Source organism: Apium graveolens, chromosome 11 (genome assembly GCF_009905375.1).
Source record: "Apium graveolens cultivar Ventura chromosome 11, ASM990537v1, whole genome shotgun sequence".
In the NCBI taxonomy this organism is placed as follows: Eukaryota; Viridiplantae; Streptophyta; class Magnoliopsida; order Apiales; family Apiaceae; genus Apium; species Apium graveolens.
This window is the reverse complement of record NC_133657.1, coordinates 26,433,022-26,450,964: the sequence shown is the minus strand read 5'-3', so window position 1 is coordinate 26,450,964 and position 17,943 is coordinate 26,433,022.

Below are 17,943 nucleotides of genomic sequence, written 5' to 3'. Positions count from 1 at the left end.
TCTCTTCTCAGTATGCCCACATTACCAATTAATATCATGCCTATTATGCCTGCACATAATTTGAATGCACAATTTGCTAATATGCCATTTGCACAAAATCCTTATTATGTTGCATTCAATATACCACAAATGCAATTTAGCATGCCATACTGGAATAACATGTTTGCATAATCTATGCCATATCATGTTAATCAAAATGTGCATGATAATTCTATTTTTGATCTTTGGATTCATATTCAATCCCCTAGGATTAAGGTTGATCTTCAGTCACCTAAGTCAGATGGTGGAAAGTCTAGGAAATCTAAGAAAAGGGCTAACATGAAAAGACCCAAGGAAACTTGGGTATCAAAATCAACTTGATTCGATTTTGATGTATGCATGGAAAAATAAAGAATCTTTGGTATTTGGATAGCGGTTGTTCAAGGCATATGACTGGAGATTCTACCCTTCTCAATGAGTTCAAGGAGAGAGCTGGCCCTAGTATTACTTTTGGAGATGACAACAAAAGTTATACTGTGGAATATGGCTTAATTTTAAAAGTCAATTTCATCACTGAAGAAGTTGCTCTAGTGGATGGACTCAAACACAACCTTTTGAGTGTCAGCCAGCTATGTGACATGGGCAACTCTGTAACCTTCAATTCAAAAGCCTGTGTGGTTACAAACAAGAAGAACAACAATGTGGTTCTCACTGGAGTGAGAAAAGGAAATGTGTATCTAGCTGACTTTAACTAATCAAATTCAGAATCTGTCACTTGTCTTTTTAGCAAAGCAAGTCAAGATGAAAGTTGGCTATGGCACAATATGCTGTCCCATATGAACTTCAAGAGGCATTCCTCAAATTGAGTTCTCAAAGGATGGGCTAGATGATTCCTGTCAAAAGGGAAAATAGATCAAGGCATCATTCAAGAAGAAACTTGAATCTATAATTGAAGAACCACTGCAACTATTGCATATGGACTTATTTGGACCAATCAATGTGTTGTCAATCTCAAGAAACGATATTTCCCGGTGATTGTGGATGATTTATCAAAGTTTACTAGGATATATTTCTTAAAATCTAAAGATAAAGCTAGTCAAATCATTATCAATCATATAAGGCAAGTCAACAATCATTATGATCTCAAAGTTAGAAAAATCAGGAGTGATAATGGAACCGAGTTCAAGAATTCTGTAATGAGGTTGTTTTGTGAAGAAAATGGGATCATGCATGAGTCTTCAGCAGCAAGGACTTCACAACAAAATGGAGTGGTGGAAAGAAAGAATAGGTCTCTTATTGAAGCTGCAAGGACAATGCTAGAAGAATCAAAGTTACCAACTTATTTTTGGGAAGAAGCTGTAAATACTGAATGCTACACTCAAAATATTTATTTGGTTAATCAAGAAAAATGCATGACTCCTTATCAATTATTCAAGAACTAGAAACCAACACTCAACTTTCTTCATGTCTTTGGATGCAAATGCTACATTCTTAGGAATCAAACTAAACAACATGGAAAGTTTGATGCCAAAGATGATAAATGTATAATTGTTGGATATGTTGTGGGAAAAGCATATAGAGTCTACAATCTTAGAACCAACAATGTTATGGAATCTATACATGTTCTGTTTGATGATAAGAAGATTGAAGGACCACAAGATGAAGGTTTCCATGAAAGCCTCAAATTTGACGATGTTGAGATGAACTGTGATGAAAGTGATAATAAAAGTAGTCAAGTAATAATTTCTAAGGAAAATGCAGAAAAGTCAGCAACAAATGAAGCACATACTTCTACATCCGTCGAAAGACAAGGTGCATCATCCATTGAGAGATAAACTGCATCATCCGTTGAAAGGCAAAATTCAATATCCGTTGAGCTATCAATAGGACTTGAAAGCAATTTTAGATTATACACAGAAAGGACCCCAACTTCAAGTCAAAGATCCAAAAACTCAGGGGGTGTTTCTTCTAATCAAAACTCAGTCACACATCAAGACAACTTTGAGGCCTCTTCATCTAGAGCTAATCTACCACAATAAATGAAATGGACTAGAGATCACCCATTTGAACTAATTATTGGTAATGCATCCTCAAGAGTGAAAACAAGGAAAGCAACTCAAGAAGAATGTCTATATAGCAGCTTCCTGTCACCGGAAGAGCCAAAGAAGGTAGAAGAAGCTTTGTTGGATCCTGATTGGGTTTTAGCTATGCAGGAAGATCTAAACCAATTTGAAAGGAATAAAGTATGGAAGCTGGTACCCAAACATAAAGACAAGAATTCTATTGACATCAAATGGGTATTCAGAAACAAGATGGATGAGAATGGCATAGTAGTTAGGAACAAAACTAGATTGGTTGTAAAGGGCTACTGTCAACAAGAAGGAATAGATTTTGATGAGACTTTTACTCCTGTTACAAGACTTGAAGCCATCATAATATTTCTAGCCTATGCAGCCCATGCCAATTTTAAGGTCTATCAAATGGATGTTAAGAGTGTCTTTCTTGTCACGCCCTCCAAACCCGGGTCAGAAGTTTGGGGTTCATAACACACACACACAATATATATTTACCTATATATGAAATATTATATGCAATGACCTTTCAACCACGGACCGTAACAGGTTAAAGAATGAATAAGCTACAATCTTAACTTTTATTACATCTAACCAAATCCCAACTAGTTTAACTTACAACTGTTAACGAAATCATTCTTACAAACTTGCATAACTCAAACTATAACATAAAGATCGTGCTAGCTTATTTCGTCTCAACCTAGAGTCCTAGCTCGCACAGTGGTTTGGGGATCCTCTCTACCAACCATTTCCATTTTAACTATAGAATAACATAACAGATTCGCAAGAGTGAGCTAACTAGCTTAGCAAGTCATAATAACAATAACTGAGGTTAAACAATGATCAATCGGAATGATTCAAAGGAATCAAGTTTCTTGTTAAGAGATTATTATAAATGGATATTCACTTTTAATTTTAAAAAACAAGGTTAGGCTGCTGATCAGTCACGCACTAACCCCGAGCAAGCACATCTCTACTCTACAAATTTGGATCCAAGGCACACATTGGCCTAATATGACCACCAATCAGGTCTGACCACGAATCTGGTCCACATTTAGAAAACTATCCAATTCTATAGCATTTCAATGATAAACAGGGTAATTCAATAAAATAGAATCATAACTAACATTAATAAGATATTTGTCTCAGAGTATAATATAATTCATGAGTATCATAAAGGTATATCAAGGTAAGTATGAAGAATAGCTTCCAGCCTGTAGAAGAATCAGGTAATTGATAATCAATGGTTTAATGTTTACATAAGGTTTTAATCCTTTGATGTTACAAGGTATTATAGAATGTATAAGTTACTATATGTTCATGCAGTTTTGTTTCAGTGTTTGGTATATGGTGTGAATGTATTTTTGGAGTAGCATCGTATTTAGGTGGTTTAGTATCTCGAAATTCAACAATAAATGGTTCACAATGAATAAGGCTTATAGTTCAAGTATCAAATGATATGGTTGGGGTTCAGGGCTAAGCAATTTAACTATCACATGCTGTTGTATAATATAACTTACTCATATTTAGCACTTGCAATATAAAACAGGAACTAATCAGGGTGCTGGCAATATATCTTAATAAAGTTAGGGAACACTTGCCTTATCACAAATGATTTCCAACTTCACTTGTACTCGTCTAACGGTTCTACTCAACAACCACTTGTCTTCTTTTTCTATGCCTCGCTTCTACTCACTAATCACTTGCTTTCTTTTTCTATGCCTCGTTTACTCTTCTAGGTATTACAAGTATCTATCAATACTCAATCTCATATTATTTTAATCATCATATAGACATCATAAGCTTTTATCTACCCTTCGTTTCACCCAAATCTGATTTATAAATTAAAAGTTATGACCAAAATAGTCAAATAATAAACACATAGGCATATAACACATTAATCAGATAGCACATAGCACGCAAGGTATTCGATAAAAATAATTTTTCAAAGAAGGTTCAGGGTTAAAATGATCTTTCCGGTATTTAATACAAATTTTTTGAACATTCTTCAAAATTGAAACAGGTACCAGAATCATTTCATAAATAAATAACAAGGTTCAAATACTCGAACCTGACTTTAAAATCATTTAATAATAATTATCGATCCTTGAGCATAATTTAGAAAAATATTTTAAAGCTCAAAATTATTTCACAGAAATATGTTTCTCAGTTTTCATTTCTGTAAAAACAGATCAAAGGGAGGCAAGGGAGAGGGGACGGTGACCGTAGGACTGTTAGGAATTTGTTTTGTACTTGATGATAAGTTAAATAAAATACCTTAGTAGATTCTAATTTAGTGAATTTGCAGTTTTTAATGGATGATCACTTTAACATCCGTTGAAAGGGTAGCTTATGTATTAATAAGTTTAGTAGCACATTTTTGCATAGTGTAATGCCTCAGAGAACTAGATGTTGTAGAATGTTTCAAGTCATGTTGACTACTAGATTGATATGCAAGATAGGTTGGCTAACTGTAAATATTAGATGCCTTGTAATCTTGTATAAGTGAAATAGAGTTAACTGCTATGAAGATGCTCTCAACAGATGTTCCACAAGGTTTCAACAGATGATCAACTAGAGTTTCAACGGATGTTCAACCAGACTCTCAATGGATGATCTAACAAAGTCTCAACGGATGATCCCACAGAGTTTCAAAGGATGATCAAATTTAAAAGCAGTCGATAATGACTTCACAGTCACATGCGTTGATTGTATGCAAATAGAATGTGGCATCCTATTTACAGGTTTTAGAGAACAAAGAAGCATTTCCATTTCCATGCTAAACTGAAGATATTCAAAGATGCTGGATTGAGAAATGAAGAAGCATGTAATTAGACTATGAAACATTCTTTCCTATTTGTTTGTCTTTTTATTATGTAACTTGGTGATATATAAACCAAGGGTAGCAAGTAGAATATTATCGAAGTTAGTCAGCAATTACGAGAGAAATAGATAAAGCTATACCTGTAAAGAATTTCTCTGTTCTTTGTAAGTTAGACTTGTAAGCAGCTGTGTGCAAATCTTGCATCACAGAGTTCTCAAATTTATATATTGTTATTCCCAAACAATTTAACAAAGAATTACAGAAAGGAGGTTGAATGTAATTCTGGCTACTTTTTCAATTTTAAGAACTGCTCTACTTTGAATATATAACTGTGTTTGATTTAGCTATAGTGCGGAATGAAAGTATTGAAAAAAATCAAACAATAAGTAATCAAATACAAGTATTTAAGAACTTTCTGGTGGATTGAACTTTTCCACCAGAGATATATATTAATATTAGAACTATGTGATGCAATGTTTGCACACAGATACTTACAAGTTGAACTTACAAGAACAAAGAAATTCTTTTCAGATATGGCTTTATTTATTTCTCTGGTAATTGCTTACTAACATGGATACTGTTTTACTCGCTACACTTGGTTTATGTATCACCAAGTTACATGATAAAAAGACAAATAAATAAGACAAACTGTTTCTAGTCTAATTTCATGCTCCTTAATTTCCCAATCCAGCATCTTTGAATATCTTAAGTCTAGAATGGAAATGGAAATGCTTCTTTGTTCTCTAAAACCTGTAAATATGTTGCCATATTCCATTTGCATACAATCAATGCATGTGACTGTCAAGTCACTATCAACTACTCTTTTGAATTTGTTTATCCATTGAAACTCAGTTAGGTCATCAGTTGAAACTTTGTGGGATCATCTGTTGAAAGTCTTGTTGAACATCCGTTGAAGCTTTAGTTGATCATCCGTTGAGGCCTTGTGGAACATCCGTTGAGACTATCTTCATAGAAGTTGACTCCATTTCATTTATATAAGATTACTTGGCATCTAATATTTATAATTAGCCAACCTATCTTGTATATCAAACCAGTAGTCAACATGACTTAAAATATTCTACAAAATCTAGTTCTTTAAGGCATTACAATATGCACAAATGTGCTAGTAAACTTATTAATGCATAAGCTACTCTTTCAACGGATGTTAAAGTGATCATTCGTTGAAAGCTACAAAATCACTAAATTAAATCTATTAAGGTGTTTTTTTTAACTTATCATCAAGTACATAACATATTCCTAACAAGCTCCCCCAATTTATGTCTACTGGAATTGTAGACATAAATTAAGAGAAACTTGATGTTAACAAAACACACTATGAGTATAGACTGATTTCTAGTAGATAAAATTAACAAGTGCTGCAATTTTTATTGAAAATAGTGTAGAGGAAGGTTTACAGAGAATCTCACAAGCCATTTTCAAGGTGATCCTCTAGACTGAGCAAATTTAGATTATTTTCTTGACTGTCTTAACTTCTTTCCCAACTTCTCATTGTTTTCTTCAATCTGGTGTTGAAGTTGCCTGTAGAATTCAGATTCATCCTCATTTATCTGATCCAACATTCCTTGCATCTCCATGAGAGTTTCATTTCTTGAAATTTTTAGCTGATCTTCCAATCTAAATGATCTTCTAGTGCATTTCTCATCTTTGAACTCCATCATCCAGTAAGGCGTCAAATGCACTCTACTTCATATGTAAGGAATTGTCAGGACTCTTGAAAGTGCATTTGGTCCTCTAAAGCTATTCCGTATCTCCTCAATTTTGTCCAGTACCATTATCTTGGCAACTATGTTGAACCCAAAGTTCTTCTTGATTGAGGAGAAAATCTTTACCAAAACCGAATAGCCTTCATTGAGAATTCTGTGAAGGGGCCAAGTTAGCTCTCTTCCACCCTTGTACCTGAAGAATAATGTCTTTGGAAGATGTTTGTAAGCATCAATGGCTCTAACTTCATCTAGCTCATCCAGATAGAGATTTATGTCTGAGAATACCTTGATTTCACAAATAAAGAGTTGATCTCCCTTGTTGACAATTGGTTTGGGCTTAGCTAATATTTTGGATTGAAGTCTGACAGGCTTGACCTTTTTGATTGCCCTTTTCTTAATTTTCCTTGGCTTGGTTTGGATTGGAATGTTTAGATTAGAAAGTGGTAGGCTTTCCCAATATATAGGTTCATCCTTGGGAATTATGGTTTCACCATAGAAATTTATGTCAGGATAAACCTTAAATTCAACCTGCTCCATTATGGGCATAGTTGTTTGACTTGAGGTAGTAGATTGGGTTGGAACATACTCATCCTTGTCTTCATTGAAATCCAGCTTCCTTTTTGATTTGGGCTTGTATCTTATTTTCTTAATCTACTTTAGTTCTACTTGCTTTTCTTTAGTCTGAGTCTCAGCTATCACAGTGGGCATTACAGAATCTTTAGTTGCAGGCTTCTTAGCCTAGTTCTTGGCATCTAAAGCAGATTGCTTTTGTTGTTGTTTGAGCCTCACATTTTCTTCATTCTTAGCCTCTACAAACTGCGGATGTGCAGCCACCACACAGATTAAGTTTCCATTCCTGTAGATTTTAGCAATTCTTTTCTTCAGTACTGAGTCTCTGGGATCTTTGAAGAAAGCAATAAACCTTCCAAGAAGCATCTTCTCATCTGGCTTGGGAGTTTCATAGGTCAGGTCCAATGGATTTTTGTCTGAGTTCTTTGGATAATTTCTCTTTGGATGAAAAATCACATTGGCCTTTAGAGATTTGATTGTTGAGGGTTGACCCCTTTCCATGTTCCCTAAGCTCATGTCATTTTCTGAAATTTGTCTCAATTGAGAGAATTGAGAAAAGGCTTTGTCTTGTTACTCAATTGGACCAAATTTCTTCTTGATGTTCTCATCAAGCTTCTTCCATTTTTCATTCAACTCCAATTCAACTGTTGCTACATTGATTAAATAAATGATATCAAGCATTGGTGGCTTTGTGAAGGCAATTGCTGGAACCATTACCTTGCTGACATTTATGTTGAGCACTTTCTCGCCCTCACTAACTGACTCTCCCTGGCTAATTGGAATGATAGAGTCTGTCTCCCCCTTTTTGTTAACATCAAGTTGAGCAGAGTTTGAGGTGTGTGCAGCCACCAACTGTTGTAGCAGACTTGTTTGAGTTTCCTGATTTGTAAGTATCTTGGCCATTGATTTCTCCACATTTGTCAGTCTTGAATCCATGGCCTCAACCTTCCTGTTCAAATCAGCTTCCTTCCTTAGCTTTTGAGCTATTTCTGTCATTATGGTGTTAGGGAGCCTGACATCCATCCTTGCTACAAAGTCTTGTTTCACTTTAGAAAGTTCTTGCTTTAGAGCATCCATATCCTGACTTTGTTTGAGAGCCTGTATCTTGTGTAGTCGAAGAGATTCCAGGTGAGCTTTAAGTAAACTTTTGGTTCTGGCGCTTGTGGATGCTTGAATTGTTGTCTGGGTGTCATGAATGATCTTGAAAAGTGTGGATTGGAGATGTGAGCAAGAGAATTCCTTGTACATCATCCATGATGGAATATCTGCATCCCCCCTATGTTCATGCCTTCTTCTTCATCATCCTCACCATCATCCCCAAAGGATTCTTCAGCATATTCAAAATCATCACCCGCTATGGAGGGCATGGCAGTGATTGCATCCTTGGCCCTTTGTATTGAGGCATTTGTGTGCACCAAGTTGAGAATTCTCTCAGCAGCCACATTATCTTTTTCAGCCAAAGCTTGATAAGCTGGAACATGGTGAGTAAACGCCTCAGCTTCATAAGAAACAGAGTCTAAGATAGCTTGATAATCTTGCTGAAATAGTTGTTTCTTTTCAGCCTCATTGACATCCCTTAACTCACTAACAATGGGCTCTTCCCATTCTTCAGTACCTACTTTTCTCTCATTTTCTCTATTATTTTGCATCAAGGGCTCCCCTTGGCTTCCCACCCTCACACCCTCACCTTCACCATCTAAGGTGAAACTTCACTCACTTTTTCCAGGCCGCAAGAAATAGCTTGCATAGATTCACTTTTTTCCTCTTTTTTTCCCTGAGAGGAACTCAGACTCTCACTCTGTTCACTCCCTTCCCTCAATCCTAAGAGTGATTGTACAACTACTAAATTATCTGCACTTGTAACAATAGTTAAGATTTCAAGTGGTGTACTAATAGTCAACGGATGAGAAACATCTGTCGAAGTAGTAGTTGAGAGTTTCAACGGATGACTGCTGTTAAGCACATCCGTCGAGATACAATCACTAGTCAACGGATGAACAATATCTGTCGATATAGTAGAAATGACAGAGTTTGGAGTGGATAATACTGTAAAATCTGTGGTGATTGATTTAATATTTGGCACAGATTTCTCAGTAGAATTATAAAGAAAAGGCAAGTGATCCAACAAATCATCTAAAAGATGATGCTCACTTGCTGTAGATTTTGGCTTCTCCATGAGAGTTAAAGATGGAGAATCAGGAATTGATGTGTGAATCATATCCACATCCAAATAATTTGTGGGTGAGTTTTGTGTGTGAGGTGCTTCTATTATTAAAGATTTTGGTTGTGACTCCACATTATAGAAGCCAATTTAACCTGACTTTGAGAAGGTGCTGTAACTGAGTCTTTGACTGCAGTTTACACAGTGTGTGCACCCTGTGTATGCCCAAGTATTTTAGATTTCTTCTTTCTAGTTTAAGTTTGGGGTGAGTCTTTACCCCTAACCCTCTTGGCATGTACTCTTGGTTGAGTGCTTGTTTCAATAGTAACATCCTTTTGGAAGGATGAAACTAGTAATGAGCTTAAATCCTTATTAAGCACTATAGTTTGTTGGGAAACTGCAGTGTGGCTAGGTTGGATTACACACACATATCCCTCCTTATTTTTAGGGTTTCTTTTATGTTCATCCTGTCCCTCACCAGGCATACTTCCCTTCACACTCCCCTCTTGGTTTTTAGTGGATTTTAAAACTAGTTTCTTTTGAGAGAAACTAGAGTGGGTTTTCTTTGACTTAGATTTGAAAATTCTTGATTTTGTGGCTTGGGTAGGCACCTGTTTTGTCACTATCACAGGTGCCATGGCCATAGTTGCTGACAAAGAAATTTATGATAGAGAAGTAGCAGGGACAGAAATGTTTACCTCTTTTACCTGAGGCTGTTCCATGATTGGCATGTAGATTAAGGAAACCTCCTTATGGTGATTGGCCCTGTTAAGATCAACAATAACCCTTTTCTCTTGGACCCAACAATCTAATTTGTTTGTTGGGTTCTCAATTGAGAGATTCTCATAAACAAAATTAGCTATCATCATAAGGAATCTAGCATAATAGATGTTCTTAGACCACTTCTTTATATCCCCTAATTTAGTCCCTAATTCATACATCACAGAGGTGCTGAAATTAAAATACTTATCACTAAGAAGCATATAAAGCATGTTAACAAGTGAATAAGTTACAGCATCAAAATTGCTAACTTCACCAGAAAACACCTTAATAAAAGAATCACATATAAAGCTCCATTCTTTCCTAAAGCCTAGTCTCTTAACTTCACCTAACTTGGTGGCAGCAAGAGCATAACCCATAGAAACAAGCATGTTACTCACATCAGTGTCTGTGTGTGGGGAAAGAGTGTTATTTTCAGGCAATTTAAAGCATTTTTCAATGGCATCACAGTTAATACAATGTTCCTTACCTTTGAGAGTGAAGGTAATGATTTTTTCCTTGGAGTTGAACACTGCCGTAGTCCAAACCTCCTCAACAACCTCACAGTAGATGATTGGAGACTCAAGCATTGCATAACTCAGTTTGCAGCTTTGAATGAAATCCATTATTTTATGATAGTCTTCAGATACAGGAATTTGCTTGTTCACCAAAGCTACAAAGTTGTTCTTTTCATAGACATACCCAGTTTGAGACATGATTTTGACTACAGGTGCCATTGCTGTGATTGAAAGTAGATGTAGAAAAGGTGGTTTTTTCTTTGGAGATGAAGGGAGATTAGAGAAATTGCTTGATAAAGATAAAAGTGAAGATGAAAAATGAAATTGGCTTTTATACTATCTCAAAAATAAATGGTTAAAAAGTAAAAGCAAAAATAAGGTAACCAATCAAATTAGCCCAAAATAGCCGTTTAAAAATAAAGAAAACTGTCAAAATTATAATGATTATCCATCGAAATATACTTACAGGATGTAAGTAAATTCAACAGATAATGCCTAGAATTAACGGCTAAGATTGAAAAAAATTCGACGGATAAGGATAAAGTACCCTGAGTAATATTTGATACTTCAACGAATGATAGGATTCAACGGATATTCATTATCAACGGATAATAAAAATCCGTCGAGATGTAAATTCTGACTTAGACAAAATATCATCTTTTGACAGGAAATATCAAATTTTACTCTAGTTGTATTACAATTTGCTTAGACATCAAAATAAATTAAGAGTAATTAAGCATACCTAACTCACTTACCAACCTAGTAAAGGTTGATTCATCAAGTGGCTTAGTAAAGATGTCTGTAAGTTGCTTCTCACTTGGAACAAAATAAAGTTACATGGTACCATTAATAACATGCTCTATAATGAAGTGGTACTTGATGTCAATGTGCTTAGTCCTTGAATGTTGTATTGGATTTTCAGTAATTGCACTTGTGTTATCACAGAAAATAGGAATCATATTCACCTGTAGACCATAGTCCAACAGTTGATTTTTCATCTATATAATCTGTGCACAACAGCTAGCAACAGCAATATATTCAGCCTCAGTTATAGAAGTAGAGACTGAATTTTGCTTTTTACTGAACCAGGATACTAGCTTATTTCCTAGAAATTGATAGGTTCCTGTAGTACTTTTTCTATCAATTTTATAGCCTGCATAATCTACATCTGAATAACCAGTTATATCAAAACCAGAATCTCTAGGATACCAAATGTCAAGTTTTGGTGTTCCTTTGAGATATGTGAAAATTCTCTTAATAGCTACTAAATGAGATTAACTAGGATCAGCTTGAAATCTAGCACAAAGACAAGCAGCAAACATTATATCTAGCATACTAGCTGTTAAATATAAAAGTGAGCCAACCATGCCCCTATAGCTTGAAATATCCACAAACTTTTCAGTAGTGTTTAATTCAAGTTTAGTTGCAGTAGCCATGAGAGTTTTTGCAGATGTGCAATCCATTAAGTCAAACTTCTTTAAAAGATCATAAATATATTTGGTATGACTAATAAATATTCCATCACTAACTTGCTTAACTTGTAAACCAAGAAAGTAAGTTAGTTCTCCCATCATGCTCATTTCATATTTACTTTGCATCAATTTGGCAAACGTTTTGCAAAGTTTCTCATCTATAGAGCCAAATATAATATCATCTACATAAATTTGAACAAGTATACTAGAGCCATTAACATTTCTATAGAATAAAGTTTTGTCAATAATATCTCTTGTGAAATGATTTTCTAAGAGAAACTTTGACAAAGTGTCATACCAGGCTCTAGGTGCTTGCTTCAGTCCATAAAATGCTTTCAAAAGATAGTAGACATATCCTGGAAAATTGTGATCTTCAAAACCAGGAGGCTGACTGATATAGACTTCATCCTCCAAATCTCCATTCAGAAAGGCACTTTTAACATCCATTTGATAGATTTTAAAATTGGCATGGGATGCATAAACTAGAAAGATTCTGATGGCTTCAAGTCTTGCAACAGGAGCAAAGGTCTTATCAAAATCTATTCCTTCTTATTGACAGTAGCCTTTAGCAACCAATCTAGCTTTGTTTCTAACTACTATGCCATTTTAATCCATCTTGTTTCTGAATACCCATTTTATGTCAATAGGATTTTGTCCTTTGGGCTTGGGTACCAGCTTTCAAACTTTATTCCTTTCAAATTGGTTTAGCTCCTTCTGCATAGCTAAAACCCAATCAGGATCTAACAGAGCTTCTTCTACCATTTTTAGGCTCTTCCTGTGATAGAAAGCTATTGTAGAGACATTCTTTTTGAGTTTTTTTTCTTGTTTACACTCTTGAAGATGCATCACCAATGATTAGCTCAAATGGGTATCTCTAGTCCATTTTCTCTGTTGTGATAGATTAGCTCTAGATGAAGAGGCATCATTGTTGTCTTGATGTGTGACAAAGTTTTGATTAGAAGAAACTCCCCCTGAGTTTATGGATCTTTAAATTAAAGTTGAGGTTCTTTCTGATTGTGATCGGAATTGGCTTTCAACTCCTATTGATGGATCAACGGTTGTTGTTCTTTGCCTTTCGATGGATGATGCAGATTGTCTTTCAACGGATGATGTACTTGCTCTTTTGACCAATGTTGAATTATGTGCTTCATTAGTTGTAGACTTTTCTGCATTATCCTTAGATATTGGTTCTTGATCACTTTCATCATCACTATCATCGCAAATCATCTCAACATTATCAAATTTGAGGCTTTCATGGAAATCTCCATCTTGCAGTCCTTCAATCTTTTTATCATCAAACACAACATGCATAGATTCCATAACAATGTTGGTTCTGAGATTGTAGACTCTGTATACTTTTCCAACTGCATATCCAACAAAAATGCCTTCATCTGCTTTGGCATCAAACTTTCCATGCTAATCAGTTTGATTTCTTAAGATATTATATTTACAGCCAAAGACATGAAGAAAGTTTAATGTCGGCTTCCTATTCTTGAACAATTGATAGGGTGTCATGCATTTTGCTTGATTAACCAAAGAAATATTTTGAGTGTAGCATGCAGTATTTACAGCTTCTGCCCAAAAATATATTGGTAACTTTGATTCTTCTAGCATTGTTCTTGCAGCTTCAATAAGAGACATGTTCTTCCTTTCCACCAGTCCATTTTGTTGTGGAGTTCTTGCTGCTGAATATTCATGCATGATCCCATTCTCTTGACAAAACATCCTCATCACAGAATTCTTGAACTCAGTTCCATTGTCTTTCCTGATTCTTCTAAATTTGAAATCAGGATGATTGTTAACTTGCCTTATGTGATTGATAATGATTTCACTAGCTTCATCTTTGGATTTTAGAAAATATGCCCAAGAGAACTTTGATAAATCATCCAAAATTACTAGGTAGTATCTTTTTTTTGAGATTGACAATACATTGACTGGTCCGGATAAGTCCATGTGTAGTAATTGTAAAAGTTCTTTAATTATTGAGTCAATCTTCTTTCTGAGTGATGCCTTGATCTGTTTTCCTTTTTGACAGGCATCACACAATCCATCCTTTGAGAATTCCACTTGAGGAATGCCTCTTACCAAATCTTTCCTGACTAGTTCATTCATAGTCTTGAAGTTAAGATGGGACAGCTTCTTGTGCCATAGCCAACTTTCATCTTGGCTTGCCTTGCTAAAGAGACAAGTGACAGATTCTGCATTTGATGAGTTGAAGTCAGCTAGGTACACATTTCCTTTTCTCACTCCAGTGAGAACCACTTTGTTGTTCTTCTTATTTGTCACAACACAGGATTCAAAATTAAATGTTACTGAGTTGCCCTTATCACAAAGCTGGCTGATACTCAACAAATTATGCTTGAGTCCATCCACTAGGGCAACTTCCTTAATAATGACATTATCTTTTGAAATTAAGCCATATCCCACAGTATAACCCTTGATGTCATCTCCAAAAGTGATATTTGACCCTGCTCTCTCCTTGAACTCAGTGAGCAGGGTAGAATCTCCCCTCATGTGCCTTCATCACCCACTATCCAAATACCAAAGATTCTTTTTGTTTCCCTGCTGAAAATAAAATCAAATCAAGTTGATTTCGATACCCAAGTTTCCTTGGGTCCTGTTTTGTTAGCCATTCGCTTAGGCTTCTTAGGCTTGTCCTCATTTAAATTAGGCATATGAGATTCATCCTTAGTCATTTGAGTAGAACCTTTGAAACCATTCATCATTATAGAATTATCATGCACAGGATGATTTATATGGAAGGGCATATTTATGCAAACATGTTATTCCAGTAAGGCATGCTAAATGGCATTTGAGGCATACTAAATGCAGCATAGTAAGGATATTGTGCAAATGGCATATTAGCAAATTGTGCATTCAAATTATGTGCAGGCATAACATTCACAGGCATGGTATGCATGTTAGGAAAAGAAGGAGGTGCAAACATGGGTGCAGGCATAACACGTTTGCAATTAACAGACAAATGATTAACACTACCACACTTCACAAAGGTTTTTCTAGGAGTATATTTATCAGGTGTGTAGTTGTTATGTTTGTTAATTCCTATTTTCCCATTTCTATTATTTTTCCTTTTAGATTCTGCTTTAACCTCAATTTTCTCCAATCTGTCATTCAATTGCTTGATTGACAGATGACCTACATTGACTCTCTTGTTCTTTTTCACTTGACTTATTTCAACTGGAATAAAGTTCTTGGAAACTGATCCATATTTCTCATTTAACTTAGCTAGCTGGGATTTGCTAACCGGCTTTCTTTCACTTAACGAATGTGGTTCCTTGTCTTTCGACGGATAATTCTTTTGATCATTCGATGGATAACATTCATCATCCGTCAAATCCAGATCCGTTGAAAGTCCTTCTTCCAAGTTGGAATTCAGTTTCTCCTTGCTCTTTTTCCAGGCTTCATCACAAAAGGACTCTATACCTTGAACTTAAGTAATTTGAGCATGGACATCTCTGGATGATTTCCATGCCTTAATTACTTCATGTTCTCGTTCAAGCTGCTTTCTTAAAATCTCCTATTTCTTTAAGGATTTAGTTAGTTCATCTTTAGCAGTCTTGCACTCTATCTTCAGTTTCTCAAACTCAACAAATTGAGTTTCTAACATATTATTTCTTTCACTTAAAAACAAATTGTTCTCTTTCATTTTAGTGTTTTCTTTAGTGAGAGATTTGAGTTTAACACGCAGATGGTATAATTCAGTAGACATTTCATTTATAGCATCATTACACTCAGCTTTAGATAAATGTGCTAGATTAGTGGTGATTACTCGATTACTTGAAGAACTGACTTCTGCTTCATCTGATTTGGCCATCAGGGCTAGATTGACATAGCTTGTATCCTCATCTTCATTTAATCCATCAGCAGCCCAGTCATTTTCTTGAGTTAGAAAGGCCATTTCCTGTTGTTTGAGCAACTCAAAGTAGTTCTTTTTGTAATCCACAGGCTCAAACTTCTTTCTATCAGAATCAGGCTTTCTGCATTCACTTGCAAAATGACCACTCAAGCCACACTTGAAACATTTAAATTTTGACTTGTCAACCATGTTTCGGTTTGGCTTGGATGCTCCAAAATTCTTCTTGAATTTGAGCTTGGCAAACCTTCTGGATAGAAAAGATAAATGCTCATCTATGCCATCCATATCATCTTGACTAAGATGGTCTTCATGTTCAGCTACTAGCCCTTTTCCTTTGCCTTCATAAACTCTAGAGTTTGGTGCAGATTCAACAGCTTCAACCTTTATCTCATTCTCTTTCTCTTACTCGGCAACTAATGCAATGGATCCTCCTTTCTTTCTTCCTTTCTATAGCTTCTCATCTTGCTCTATTTCAAGCTCATAGGTCTTTAGAATCCTATACAGTTTGTCTAAGGTAAATTCCTTGTAGTCTTGAGAATTTCTTAATGAGACTGTCTTGGGTTTCCATTCCTTTGTAAGAGATCTAAGGAATTTGAGGTTTAAGACTTTTGTCTGATAGACTCTTCCATACAACTGTAGAGCATTTAGTAGTTTTTGAAATCTACTAAATATGTCAGTGAGTGACTCGCTTTCTTCACTATGAAAATGCTCATATTGTTGAATCAAGAGTTGCATTTTGTTTTCCCTTACCTGCTCAGTTCCATCATATATAACTTGAATTGTATCCCAGACATTCTTAGCAGTTTGTAGTTTATGATGTCAAACATGTCACCATCAACACCATTAAACAGAATATTCAAGGCCTTCTTATCTTTATGAACTTGCTCAATATCTGGATCAGACCATTCTGCTCTAGGCTTTGGGATGGATGGCTCATTTCCTGTAGCAGCTCTCATGGGAACATATCCTTCATCTTGAGAAAGAAGATGCAGGTGCATTTTCACCTTCCAGTGGTGATGATTGTCTTTGTACATAAATGGAATCTTTACTCCCACATCTTTTTTGTTCATCTTGTTAGTTGTTGTGATCTTTAAACTCTTTATATTTAAGAGCTTGCTCTGATACCAATTGTTATTACCAAACAATCTAACAAAGAATTACAGAAGGGGGGTTGAATGTAATTCTGGCTACTTTTTCAATTTTAAGAACTGTTCTACTTTAAATATATAACTATGTTTGATTTAGCTAAAGTGCGGAATGAAAGTATTGAAGAAATCAAACACTAAGTAATCAAATACAAGTATTTAAAAACTTTCTGGTGGATTGAACTTTTCCACCAGAGATATATATTAATATGAGAACTCTGTGATGCAATGTTTGCACACAGCTGCTTAAAAGTTGAACTTACAAGAACAGATAAATTCTTTTCAGATATGGATTTATCTATTTCTATGGTAATTGCTTACTAACTTGGATAATGTTCTACTTGCTACACATGGTTTATTTATCACCAAGTTACATGATAAAAAGAAAAACAAATAAGACAAACTATTTCTAGTCTAATTTCATGCTCCTTCATTTCTCAATCCAGCATCTTTGAATATCTTCAATTTAGCATGGAAATGGAAATGCTTCTTTTTTCTCTAAAACCTGTAAATAGGTTGCCACATTCCATTTGCATACAACCAACGCATGTGACTGTTAAGTCACTATCAACTGCTCTTTTGAATTTGTTCATCTGTTAAATCTCATTTAGATCATCCGTTGAAACTTTGTGGGATCATCCCTTGAAAGTCTTTTTGAACATCCGTTGAAGTTTTAGTTGATCATTCGTTGAAGTCTTGTGGAACATCCGTTGAGAATATCTTGATAGCAGTTAACTCCATTTCATTTATACAAGTTAACAAGGCATCTAATATTTACAATTAGTCAACCTATCTTGTATATCAATCTAGTAGTCAACATGACTTAAAACATTCTACAACAT